This window comes from Ambystoma mexicanum, chromosome 9 (assembly GCF_040938575.1).
Source record: "Ambystoma mexicanum isolate Mex_15411 chromosome 9, UKY_AmexF1_1, whole genome shotgun sequence".
In the NCBI taxonomy this organism is placed as follows: Eukaryota; Metazoa; Chordata; class Amphibia; order Caudata; family Ambystomatidae; genus Ambystoma; species Ambystoma mexicanum.
In genome coordinates this window covers 1,117,316,181-1,117,329,803 of record NC_090931.1, presented here as the reverse complement: position 1 = coordinate 1,117,329,803, position 13,623 = coordinate 1,117,316,181, and the positions used below count along the sequence as shown (strand labels likewise).

Below are 13,623 nucleotides of genomic sequence, written 5' to 3'. Positions count from 1 at the left end.
GGAGGAGACCGAGAACGAGGCTGTTGCATTAGTCAAGCCTAGAGAGGACCAGAGCTCTGGAGACACTGAACTTCTGGGGGGAAGGTGAGGAAAGGGAGAATGCCTCTGAAGAGGTGGAAGTGAGCCACCTTGGTAAGGTCCATGATGTGAGGGGTGAAAGAGCGGAGTCCATGATCACTCCCGGAATTTTGACCTCACAGGATGGTGGGGATAAAGGGCCAAGAGGGTAGGAGGAAAGGAGGGTGCAGGTGTCCCAATGAGAAGGATCTCTCTTACTGGCATTCAGACTGAGATAGTTAGCTGCACTCTGTGCCTGAATGGCAGACTGACATATGAACAGTAGTCTTCTGTCCCGTCCCTTTCAATGCTTCGGGACATTGTTCATAATGGTGACCGGACTGGGGCCTGTTGCCAAGCAGTATTGATAGATTTTCTGGATGCACCAATGCAGGCATGCAGACACCATACAGCACCTCCCCTGAACACCACGTGCAAATGTCCCTTGCTTTCTCTGCGCCAGATGGGACAGCGTAAACTGCCACAGCGGCACTTGGTTGCGCCCAAATTTATTTATTTTCCCAATGTCCCATGCCAAACAGCGTTGGGCACTGTACTGGTTGTCCAGCACCTTCTCCGCTGATCCGGCAGAGTGTCTGCTTAACTTGTTTGGGCCATTCACATGAGTTAAATTCCTGCAACACTGGTTGAGGGTTCTCGGGATGCTCACTTCTGTTATGGCTTACATGCCGGGAGATGTTTTTGGTGAACCCCTCTCCATACACCCCCTTCCTTCCCTCATCGGGAGGCACAAGACATTGTTGCAGACAGTACAAAATAGTCCTGTTCACTTTTATTTTCAAGGGCACCTCACACAGGTGACGCTAATCGGGCCTTGCTGTGTGTGAGAGATGTCGACACAGGAGGGATACCAGTCCTTCATGCACAGACTAAACTGCCGCACCACGTGCAAAACAGCACGGTAGAAAAGCATTCAGGATGGGCATTTTATGTTTCCCTTGCTCAAGCCTCATGGCCACAAAAGGGGTGAACCGATGCCAGGCTGGCACCAGATCCACGATCCTGCTCTGCGCAGTATATAGGTTTCTGATGCTTGTTAATCTGCTTAGAATCACATGCTGTGCATATGGTCCGACATCCAGTGGTAACCGCAGAGTATTGCATCTTGGACATCGGTATAGGCGTGTCTGTAACACTATCCCTATCGTGACATGTAGTGTACTGAAAATCCCTCGCGCGCTGAGGTCCCTCAGATTGTTTTTTTTCCGCCCCGATAACTAGTCGCCCTATAGCGGAGCTCTTACATAAGAGACATTGTTTATCTTATACCGACTTTGTCGGTTATTCCCCCTGAAGTCACTTCGACAGCGATGAAGAACTTCGAGGAAGACTGCGGGAAGTTTCTACGTCGGTGGATTTCGGCACCTAAGATCCGGCGGCTGAGGCATCCACGTGGCCGGGCTCCCTGGCCGGCCTACACAGTAGGGAGAGTGGGGTCGGGGTGGCCATATCTTTCGTTGTCTTTCCTCTTTCCCCTCTAGGTCTGGTGATCTTTGAGTCCTTTCCATAGCGTAAGGTATAAACAATTTAGGTTCTACCCTAAGTGTAGGGTCAGATACCCTTGGAAACACTAGCACAGAACGTGTCATTCGTGTCTCCCCCTTAGATCACGAGAAGCGGTGTGCGGCTTGTAAGCGCCTTCGGACTAATACCCTTAAGTGCTGTGTAAAGCGGTGGGCCACATACGGTATGTCGCGGGCTGAATCCTCTTCCCCCACCGCCACACCAGCTGAAAGTGACGGGGGCACCTCCGATGACCAAACATCCGTATCGGATGTTATAGACCTTGAGGTGGACACTTCTAGGTCCGCCACGCCCGTCCCCATAAGGCCTGACTGAAGTCTCGCTTCAGGGACAACACCCGGCGACAGGGGTGTACAAAAACCACAACACACTAAGCACACAACCCCACCACCGATTTCGAAGGTTCTGTCGAAAAAGGACAGGGCCGCCAAATTTCAGTGGTTTCCTCTGATGGGGTAGATCAGCAGCCTTCCCCGCATCCGCAGCAGCGTCTTGCGACTGGGCACTCCAAAAACAAGGGCGCTACCCCTAAATCGGGTTTACAAGTCAAAGCGCGGTCATCTGACGCTCAGACGGTCCCTAAAGGCCCGCTAGGCCCAAAACCTACTACTAGGCCTCCAGGCGAGAAATCTACCGCTAGGACCTCTAACGCCGCGGTAGGCGGTAAATCTACTGATAAGCCTTCGAACCCTTTAACTCACGCCGATTCAGCGGAGATCGAAGACCGGATCGCGAGAATTACTTCGGCAGTTGGGCTGGTACCTACACCGTCGAAACGAATGGGGCAGGCCGCGGACTAGTCTAAAGACACGCCATGGTGCCCAGATTCTTGCAAAACTTACGAGGACAGTTCGGAGCCTCTGTCCACCACCCTGGGAGACAAATTAGGATGCGAAAGGGCGGAAAACAACGTTTTTTCACCTTTAGGCCCTTCTGGTTCCTCTAAGTGGACGAGGGAGAAATTTGAAGGGTGCATGGATCATCTTGAAAGGATTCTCGCTTTCTGAGCAGCCTTCCCCTAAGAGATCTTGTGAAGACCCTCTAATATCAGCTTCACGTTTCCAAGAAAATCTGGACTCTCAGCCATCGGTTTCAGTCCGCCATGAAGATGTGGTCCAGATGGACACTTAACAGGACATCTACAGCAAAGACCCTTCCTGCAGGACTAACCTGAGGACCAGCCGGATGCCATGGACAACTGGGAGGAAACCCAGCAAGTGGGAACTGAGCCATGGACGCTCCCGACACAGGATCAGGACACTGATTTGCTATGCCTGGATTCTCCTCCATCAACCCCGGCACGGCAAGCCTTGCCTGTAGATGACCAAATGGCCTTCAATGCCATTTTAAGGAAAGCATCAGATCACTTTCAGATCACTACTCAGGAGGCGGTACCCGAACAAGACTTTGTGGAGGACATTCTCAAGGAGAAACCCCCCTCAAGCCAAGCCATGCCATTCCCCTCTCTTCTGTTAAAAGAAGATTGGCCCCTTCCCTGGTCACGCCAGCTCAGACCCGGGCAGTGAACCCAAGAGTTGAAAAACTATTTCAGCCAGCTCCCTCGGACCCTCAATATATTAAAGGCCACGCCACCCCCGACTCCTTGGTAGTCACTACCACCCTGAAACGGACAGGGGTACCCCTTGCTATAGGGGAGGCACCTCGGATAAGGAATCCAAAAGGTTGTATGCCCTAGGTAAGCGTGTTTCCTCGGCAGCTGCATAAACCACAAGCATAGCAAATAACATGACGGTGCTGGCAAGTTATGCAGACGCACAATGGAACCTTGTACAAGGTGGTCTCCAAGAGGTTCCCAAACCCGCTAGGTCCAGGCTTCTCACCATTGTGGCCGAGGGAAGGCGGGTAAATCAGAATATAATCAAGAACACTCTAGACAGGCAGGTCTCTGGCCCAGGGCACTCTACTCAAGCAGCACGCTTGGCTTTGCAACTCTGGGTTCAAGCCTGAAACACAGGCCGCTCTTTTCAACAAACCCATTGAAGAGACCAATCTCTTCGGGAAAGCGGTCGACGATGCCCTGGAGACGGCCAAGAAAGAGCATGAGACTCTTATGTCCTTGCAACAAATAACTCAGAGACCTTCCCCCTCAAAGGGGAGGTGGTTCTCGTTGGTCCTTTCAAGGGCAGTCCCGTGCAAGTCAGAACTACTGCAGCACGGGAAACTAGAACTCTGAACAAACATCTGGAAGCCCCGCCTACTACCCACCTAGGGTTCAGCGACACGGCAGAGGTAGATGCCCCAATCCCAGAGGAGCCGCAGCCTCTGGTCAGAAATGACCAACCGATCCAGGTTCCCTCCCATGTCACCCCGGTCGGGGGGCGATTAACATCTTTCCTCACTGCATGGGAGGGGATAACCTCAGACCGGGATAACCTCAGACCAGTGGGTTATAAAGACTGTCGCCCACGGGTACTGCGTGGAATTCGCCCAACCACCACAGTTCAGACCGCCACGCCCACGGCGCCTCTCACTGAACCATCTGCAGATCCTGAATCAAGAGTTGGAAGCGCTGCTGGGAAAGGACGCCATAGAAGCTGTCCCTATTCTTCAGGTATACAAGCGTATTTATTCTGTGTACTTCCTTGTACCCAAAAAGGACCTCACCATGCTCCCTGTTCTAGACCTGTGCCCAGTGAACAAGTTTATAAAACCTCAAGTTTCATATGGTAACTCTACAGGAGGTGATCCCACTGTTGAAACGGGGGGGGGGCACATGGCAACATTGGACATGAAAGATGCATACTTTCATATTTCAATGTTGCCAGCGCACAGGAAATATCTAAGGTTCCTGATAGAGGGCAGGCATTGCATATTCAAAGTGATCCCCTTCGGCATCGCCTCAGCGCCAAGGGTGTTTACAAAGGTCCTGGCAGTAGCGGCAGCACATCTGCGCAGACTGTCCTTCCCGGTTTACCCTTACCTCGATGACTGGCTCATAACTGGGGACTCTTATGACACATGCTTTTTGAACACCCAGAAGACCGTAGACCACCTGTTCAGTCTGGGATTCTCCATCAACGAGAAAAAATCCAGTCTAGTCCCCAGTCAAGTAAAACAATTTCTGGGGGCTCTAATCCGGACGAAGGACGGCCTCGTCTTCCCCTCCAACGAGAGGGTTCAGAACATGCTTTTTCAGATCCCTCAATATGTAGCCAGTCAAGAGGTGAAGGAACACAAAGCCATGCGTTTGCTAGGGATGATGGCGTTGTGCATATACTTGGTTCCTCACGCGCGGCTGCGCATGCGCCCCATGCAAGAGTGGCTCAACAGCCAGTTGTGTCAGGCCAGCGGACAATGGGAAGATCTGGTAGTTGTCTCGCCAGCCCTCGTTCGCTCTCTGCAGTGGTGGTCGAGGGAAAACCTCTTTAAGGGGAAATCCTTCACTACCCCTGCAGTGGACGCCACTCTCACAACAGACTAATCTCTCATGGGTTGTGGGGCTCACCTGCTTCAGCAGGCAGCACATGGAGTGTGGTCCCCACAAGTAGCATCCAACCATATAAATCTACTGGAGCTATTAGCGGTGTTCAAGGCATTGAAAGCATTTCAAATGCAACTACAAGGGAAGACAGTGCTGGTTCTGACGGACAGCCCCACAGCCATGTATTACCTGAACAAAAAAGGGGGCACACACTACAGGACTATCCAAGCAGTCCCAAAACACATGGATGTGGCCTCTCAAACACGAGTTTTCTGTTGTCCTAACACGTTCCAGGAGAACTCAATCTTCTGAGAGACGTGCTCGGCAGAGATTTCCCACTGCCCTTAGAATACGAATGGCGGCTGCACGAAGACATCATGTCCAACAGCAGAATGGGGCTTCCCAGAGATCGACCTGTTCGCAACTCGGAACGCCCAATGGCAAGGCTACGCCTCCAGGTACCCCCACAACCGCTCCAAGGGGAACGGTCTCTGGATAACTTGGTCAGGGAAATTTGTCTATGCAGCCCCCTCTTCTGACTCCCCTACTCAACAAGATGGTGCACAAGATGCACCAGGAACCAGTCACCATGATATTGGTAGCCCCCATGTGGGCCCGCCAACCCTGGTTCGCTCACCTAATGGAAATGTCCCTCTCCCCACCAGGAAAACTACCCTGCCAGTACAACATGTTGCCTCAGGACGGGGGAGACCCTACACCCATGCCCACAAACTCTGAACTTAGCAGCCTGGCTCCTGAGGTCATAGTTTGGACACCTTCAGCTCCCTCAGATGCATGGACATTCTCAGGGAAGCTAGGAAACCTAACACCCGCTATTGCTATTCCAGCAAATGGAAACGGTTTGTCATCTGGTGTAATACCAAGGGCGTAAAACCCATTGATTGCTCACCCACACACATTGTGCTGTACCTAACCCATTTGTTAGACACAGGGTTGGTCTTCAATTCCCGAAGTTCATTTTGCTGCTCTCTCTGCCTACACCACGTCGCAACAAAAGGTGTCATGGTGAATAATACTGGTGATTAAACCTTTTATGGAAGGTGTTAAGAGGATTCATCCCACCCATTTCTCACCCAGCTCCTGGATGGGATCTAAATGTGGTTTTAACCAGACTCATGGGTTTTCCCTTTGAGCCAATGCATAAAGCAAGTCTAAAAGTGGCTATCACTTCTATTAGAAGGGTCAGTGAACTACAGGCCCTTTCTGTTGTAGACCCTTTTGTTAGTCCACAGGGATAAGGTAGTTCTGCGCACTCATCCCAGATTTGCGCCTAAATTCATCTCAAAGTTCCATGTGAACCAATCGATCGAACTACCTACCTTTTTCCAGAATCCCACTAGCATGGCCGAAAGAAGCCTACACACACTAGATGTGCGCAGGGCAGTCATGTTCGATCTGGAAAGAAGGAAACCACTGAGAAAAACAAAACAATTTTTTTGTCTCGATGGCAGCTGGTAGAGAAGGGGAATCTGTCTCTAAATCGGCCATCTCAAGGTGGATTGTCAAATGCATCACTGTTTCTCTCTTGCTGAGAGAGAGAGAGAAAGAGAGAGAGAGAGAGAGAGAGAGAGAGAGAGAGAGAGAGAGAGAAAACTGCCCTTCAAGCCTAGAGCACACTACTCTGGGCACTAGGGCTTCCATAGCAAATGTTCCCCTAGAGTCCATTTGCAAAGCGGCAACCATTCTAGGTCCGATTCTCAGGTGGGACAAGCAGTACTAAGGCATTTTTTCTCTACTGTTCCTTCTCAAAACCCACCTCCAACTCTGGGTACTGCTCGCTAGTCTATGCACAGCATGTGATTCTAAGCAGATTAACAAGCATCAGAAGACCTGCATTACTCACCATGATAGCATTTTTGATGATTGTATCTACTTAGATTCACATCCGCCCTCCCTACCTCCTCGCTTGTGGTGGAAGGAACATAGACATCTTACTACTTTCTCTCCATGTACTCACAATAGCCTTGGGCTCCCTCATGGCAGAAAAAATACAATCTGAGGAACTTGGAGAACAAATGTCTTAGTACTGCTTGTCGCCACAGGACCTAAGAATCCGAGGAGGGAGAAGCTGAGCCGACCTGCAACGACACCACCGGTGGAGCTCTGCTGAACTGTCTCACCACTTTTCCCGACGACAGAGGAGATCTCCAGTCCGGATAGTCTTCTTCCTTTGTCTGGTGGGGATAACCAGTTTTGCCTTCTTTTCACCTTCCTGGAGCATCTGGTTGCCAAGCACCCCGGCAACCGGAATACCACAGCTTACCACTACCGCGAAGAGAAGGGTAGTACCAAGAACTCTGCGGCTGGTTTCTTCCCTGGCAGTGCAACGACCTTCTTTCCTCCACGGCGAGATCTCCTCTTCCTCTGGACGAAACACCGACTTGCACCCGCTGCCAGGAACAACTGCCCCCGCTGGAGCTTCCTTCACACTTAAGGTAATCAGCGCGTGATGGATTTTGGGTACAGTACATGTCACAATAGGAATAGTGTTACAGACACCCCTATGCCGATGTCCCCGAAAGACGAGATGCAATACTCTACGGTTAGCACTGGATGTCGGACCATATGCACAGCATGTGAATCTAAGCAGATACAATAATCAGAAAGGAAGGAAGAAGACTATCCCGACTGGAGATCTCCTCTGTCGTCGGGAAAAGTGGTGAGACAGTTCAGCAGGGCTCCACCGGGGGTGTCGTCGTTGCAGGTCGGCTCAGCTTCTCCCTCCTCGGATTCTTAGGTCCTGTGGCGACCTCTGAAGTTCCAGTCCCCAAAGCCCTGCTTTTATGCAGCACACCCCCATTCACTCAGCCTAGCTGTCAATCAAACATGCTAAGTGGTGAGCCGGCCGGCTCACCACTTGGGCCAATCACACAAGAGTGCGACTTGAGTTACCAAGGTAACTCAGTCCAGGGTGCCTAAACCCCCTCCCACACCCCCTGTGGTACCCAGACAGTGGCACCACTTTTGGAGGCTTCTGTGGAGAGGCCCGCCAAAAAGTGGAACAAAGGGCTCGGCTTGGAGTCACAGAAGAGAACACAAATGCCATTTTAGAATAGAGTTCTGGCAAAAAATACCAACCGGGGAATTAATATTAAATAAATAAACCAGCGGTATGTTCGAGGCTATAAGAATTAAATAATTAAAGTTGGTAGCCTCGAACAATGGGAAAATCCCATAGAGCTATATTCGCGGTCGAATATAAAAAGTAGTATCCACTGCCACCAGCCAAAACTCGATCAGGGGGGACGGAGACGTGCCCCTTCGAACAACAGACCCCGGGGCAATCGATGGTTTGTACTGGTTTCTGTACTGGTTTCTGTTCATAATTTGGGACTAGAAAAGCCAATGGTGACTTTACATGCCCTGGGAGACAGTCAGTCCCAGGGTATGGAGTCTATGTTGGGGGGGGGGGTCGCTACGACACCCATGGGTTACGGCATGGAGGGTGCTGTGTAACTCACATTAAAAACACATGAGACCCTATGGAGTAAAAGACCCCATAGCCCATAAAACACATGGAAAGATAAAGGAACACCTCAAATCATGTCTAAGAGTGGGAGTAAAAGAGTCTCACTCTTAGCAGGAGAAAAAAAATAAACCCCAAAAATCCAGCAAAGCTGCTGAGGGACTCACTAGGTTTGGGAAATTAGCCTTTACAGAGAATTCTCCCTGACACTTTCGCCCCCACCCCCCAGACTAGGGGACAGGAGGATTGAATCCACTCCTGGATGAACCTCATACCTCTAGTCGATGACATACATCCTAGAGAGTCCATCAGCATTTTGATGGTGACGCCCTGACCTGTGCTCAATGGTGAAATCAAACCCTTGCAGGCAGATTGACCATCTCAATAGTTTTGGATTTTCTCCCTTCATTTGCATTAACCATCTCAAGGGTTGGTGGTCAGTCTGAATGATAAAAGTAGAACCATACAAGTATGGCCTAAACTTCTTCAGTGCCCACACAATAGCAAAGCATTCTCTTTCGATTGTTGCCCACCTTGTCTCAGGATCCTTCAGTTTTCTACTGATGAAGCTAATGGGTAGCTCCTTACCCTTCTCATCCAATTGGCTAAGGACTGCACCTATACCTACATTAGAAGCATCTGTCTGCACAATGAAAGTTTGGTGATAGTCAGGAGCTCTCAATACTGGTGCCTGGCAAAGAGCTTTCTTCAGATTTTCAAAGGCCTGATTGCATTCCTCATTCCATTTGACCTTCTTAGGGAATTTTGGAGAGGAGATCACATTCAGTGGAGAAGCTATGGTCCCATAGTTCTCAATGAAATTCCTGTAGTACCCGGTGAGGCCTAGGAAGGCTCTCACCTGGGTTTGGGTAGTAGGTGTTGTCCAATTTTGCACAGCTTCAATCTTACTGAGCAAAGGCCTTATTTCTCCACCTCCTACCTCATGCCCAAGGTAGACCACCTTACTCTGACCAATTTGGCATTTACTTGCCTTTATGGTCAGATTGGCCTGTCTAAGAGCCTGCAAAACATACCCTAAGTGTTTCACATGTTCTTCCCATGATTGGCTGAATACTGCAATGTCATCCAAGTATGCCATGCAGAAGTCCTCCATCCCATTCAGAACCTGATTCACCATTCTTTGCAATGTAGCAGGTGCATTCTTCAATCCAAAAGGCATAACCTTAAATTGTTGTAAGCCCACTGGGGTAGAAAATGCAGTCTTCTCCTTGGCATGGTCTGTCAGGGCTATTTGCCAATAGCCTGACGTAAGGTCAAATGTGCTGAGGAACTTGGCTGAACCAAGTCTATTCACCAACTCATCTGTCCTTGGCAAAGGGTGGGCATCAGTCTTGGTGACTGCATTAAGAGCTCTATAGTCCACGCAGAATCTCAATTCTTTGGATCCTGCCTTTGGTACTAACACAACTGGGCTAGACCATGGGCTAGTAGAGGGCTTTTTTACCCCGAGATCAAGCATCTTATTGACCTCCCCTTTGATGATGGTCCTTACATTTTCTGACATTCTATATCTTCTGCTTTTGACTGGCAGACAGTCACCAGTGAGTATATCACACTGTCCGCCAGGGGGTCAAGCCTGGGGAAAGTGAGAACAGAGAAGCAAACAGATTTAACATGGCTTTGCACTCTTCTTGTTGCTCAGGTGTCAGATTTGAAGAGCGATTTACTCCTTCAATCTTTTCGTCCAAGGGTAAGCCTCTGAGGAGATCAGGTAGAGCTTCGCTCTCTTCTTCCTCTTCTGTTGAAGCTAGAAGCAAGGCTCCTACTTCAGGTCTGGAGACATACGCGTTTAGTCGGTTGGTGTGGAAGACTCTAGGAGCCTCCTTGGGATTGCCCAAGTCCACCAGATAGTTCACCTCTCCAAGTTTACCCACAACCTTGAAGAGTCCCATCCATTTATCTTGCAAGGCCCTCTGCCTTGTTGGGATCATAACTAGAACTAGCTGGTCTTGAGTGAACGCGACCATGTTAGCCTTCTGGTCATGCCAATGCTTGACCAGGGCTTGTCCAGCTTTCAGGTTATCACTAGCTTCTGCCATCATTTGTGACATTCTCCTGCGGAGACCTATCACATAGTCAGTCACTCTGGCTTGTGGGAAGGAGCACTCTCCAACCCCTCCTTGATCAGGGCCAATGGACCTCTGACCGGATGGCCATAGAGAAGTTCAAAGGGAGAATAACCTACTCCCTCCTGAGGGACTTCTCTATAAGCAAATAGAAGGCATGGCAATAGAAGGTCACTTCCTTTTAAGGGGATCCTCTAAAGCACCAATCATGCTCTTCATGGTTCTGTTGAACCTTTCTACCAGCCCATTTGTCTGAGGGTGGTAGGCGGTAGAGAACTTGTAAGTAACTCCACAGGTTTTCCACATGGCTTTCATGTAGTGGGACATAAAATTCGACCCCCTGTCAGAGATTACTTCCTTAGGAAACCCAAACCTGGTAAAAATACCAAGGAGGGCCTTGGCCACAGCCTGAGCTGTAACAGTCCTCATAGGAATTGCCTCAGAGTACCTAGTAGCATGGTCCACTACAACAAGGAAAAACCTGTTGCCTGAGGAGGTTGGGGGGGGGAGATCAAGGGGACCAACAATGTCAATCCCTACCCTCTCAAATGGGACTCCCACAACTGGGAGAGGCACTAAAGGTGCCACATTCTTGGACCCAACCTTACCAGAAGTCCGGCAGCTATGGCAGCTCTTGCAAAACTTATCTACCTCAGCCCCCTTCTTTGGCCAATAAAAGTAGAGTGAGAGCCTTTCCTTGGTCTTCTTGAAACTCAAATGACCAGCCAAAGGAATCTCATGGGCTAGTTGCAAAAACTGTTCTGTTTTCTTGAGGTACTACAAGCCTCTTGTAGTCTCCAGGTGCAGACTCAGTTGGTTCACTGTAGAAGAGGCCATCTTCCGATTGCAACCTATAATTCCCAGGCTCTTGCCCATCAGCCTGAGAAGCTTCCTGTTTGGCGAAGACCGTCCAGAGTTGGACATTCTCTGTCCCTTACTGAAGTCCGCCCTGTTGGGTCCACCTTCTGCCAGTAAAGACTGCAGCTCAGGATGGTCAACAGGATCCAGAACTCCAATGCGTTCTTGGCATTCCACTAGCTCTTCTTCAGTCTAGCTCCACCATACAGGGTTGTACCTCCCTCTCAGCCTCAGCTGGAGGTGGAGTTACAGGTGTAACTTTGGACAGCCTAGGGGAAGTCCTTGTTGGAAGCACTGGAGTGCTTGCTGTTGGCTGTTTCTTGGAAGTCTTGGGTTTCCCCTTTGCTTCTTTTTGTTCAGTGATACCAAGTTGTAACTCCAGTGGAGTAGGAGTGATATCTATCTTCATCATCTCCTTGGGAGTACCTCTCATGGTTCTCTCCCTTGCAGGTCTGGTGAGCTCCTGTAACCTTTTACTAGGTCTGGGGGGTATGTGACACTACTCCAAGTGTTTTCAGGTCATTACCCAACAGAACCCTTCCTGGTACCTCACTTTGTATGCTGACAGGTATCTCAGTCATGTCATTACACTGGATGAGAACTGGTAATTGGGGAAGCATCTGCACAGGCCCTCCAGCTAACTTGGTGAGGCGTTTGGGTGCCTTAGCAACATCCTCAGCCTGAAAAAAAGATTTATTCACCACAGTTATGCTGGCCCCAGTGTCCCTAATGGCAGGAGTCTCCTGACCATTCACCTGGACACTGTCCTTATAATACTCTTTTTAGTATTATCTGGGATAGAATTATAGACATCTAAGTTCTGTTGTTCCCACAGACCCAGAACACTAAAACACTGTCTCAGACTCCAATGTGTTCCATCAGCCAGCAGTAGAAAGTTTCCACTTGCCATTTGTACTTCTTCCTCTGGAGCGAAGGGGCTAAGAAGACAAGTTGGACCCCCGAAGGTTTACCCTTACATCTGGGATCTCCTTTCACGTGGTCAGGTGAGCCACAAACAAAGCATTTACCAAATGCTTTCTGGAATGGTGGCTTGCTCTGACCTTCTGGTTTACCACCAGAGGGTACACTACTCTGATTTGGTTTCCCTTGTGGTTTACCCTTATTCCGTTTGGGGCCCTCTTTGGGATTGGAATTATGAGAATTTGCTTTGGAGTCCTTTTTTGGCTGCTTCCCCTTATCCTTTTTCTGAGTTACCCCAGAGTCCTTGTGAGTAGCCCTGTTGGCAACCCACAAGTCAGCAGCCTTAGCTAGTTTTCTGGAATCTAATTCCTTTGAATCAGCCAAGTGCTGTCTGAGCTCAGGAGAGCAGGCATCATAAATTGACTCCAACATCACAAGATTCTTCATTCCCTCATAAGTGTTCACCTTGTAACCCTTAATCCATCCCTCTAAGTTCTTCAAACTTTCACTCACCCAGGTAGCCCAAGGGGTACCATCATGCTTTTTGAGGGTCCTAAACCTCTTAAGGTACTAGGAAGGGGTCTTCCCAAATCTAGCTATCAAAGCTAGTTTCATACATTCATAATCCTTCTTATCCTCCTCCCCCAACTCCATTACCACATCAGTTGCAACAGGGGGGAGCCTAGAGAACAACCAGGAAAGCAACTCATTTCCTGTAATGTTCTGGAGCCCGTGATTATATTCAAACAAACTCAACCAATCTAACACATCCAACTTAGGCTCATACATACTCACCAACTCCTTAGGCATCCGGGGTCTTTTGGGACTGGAACTCCTAGAGGATTCGGAGAGAGAAGCACTTTCCACAGACATTTTTTTAAAATTTCTAGCTCATGGTTGAGCTCCATTTCTCTGAGCCTTAGTTCTTGGTGCCGTTGTTCTGTTTGAGCATTAATTCTTTTGAATTCTAATTCAAGCTTCATTTTTTCTAGTTCCATATATTGAGAATTAAGTGTGGACCTGGTAAGGGTCCAGTAGGTACAGCTGGCAGGGCAGGTAGAGGCACAGGGGAGACAACTCTAACATCTTCCACCTCCTCTTCTGCTTCTGACTCAAAGTTATCAATACTAGCATTCATATCAATATCATTGCTGTTATCTACAGTTGCTGGAGTGGTAGGTTCCTCTGAACCATCATCCAGACTTTGGTTTGCTAACAACCTTTCT

The 13,623-nt window shown here is 49.3% G+C and overlaps 1 protein-coding gene across 2 annotated transcripts in view; it reads left to right on the top strand.

Annotated features, from left to right (window-relative positions):
* Nucleotides 1–13,623, top strand: part of RIF1 (replication timing regulatory factor 1) — a 1,074,525-nt gene that overhangs the window by 622,315 nt on the left and 438,587 nt on the right. The gene's annotated exons all lie outside the window — the stretch shown is intronic.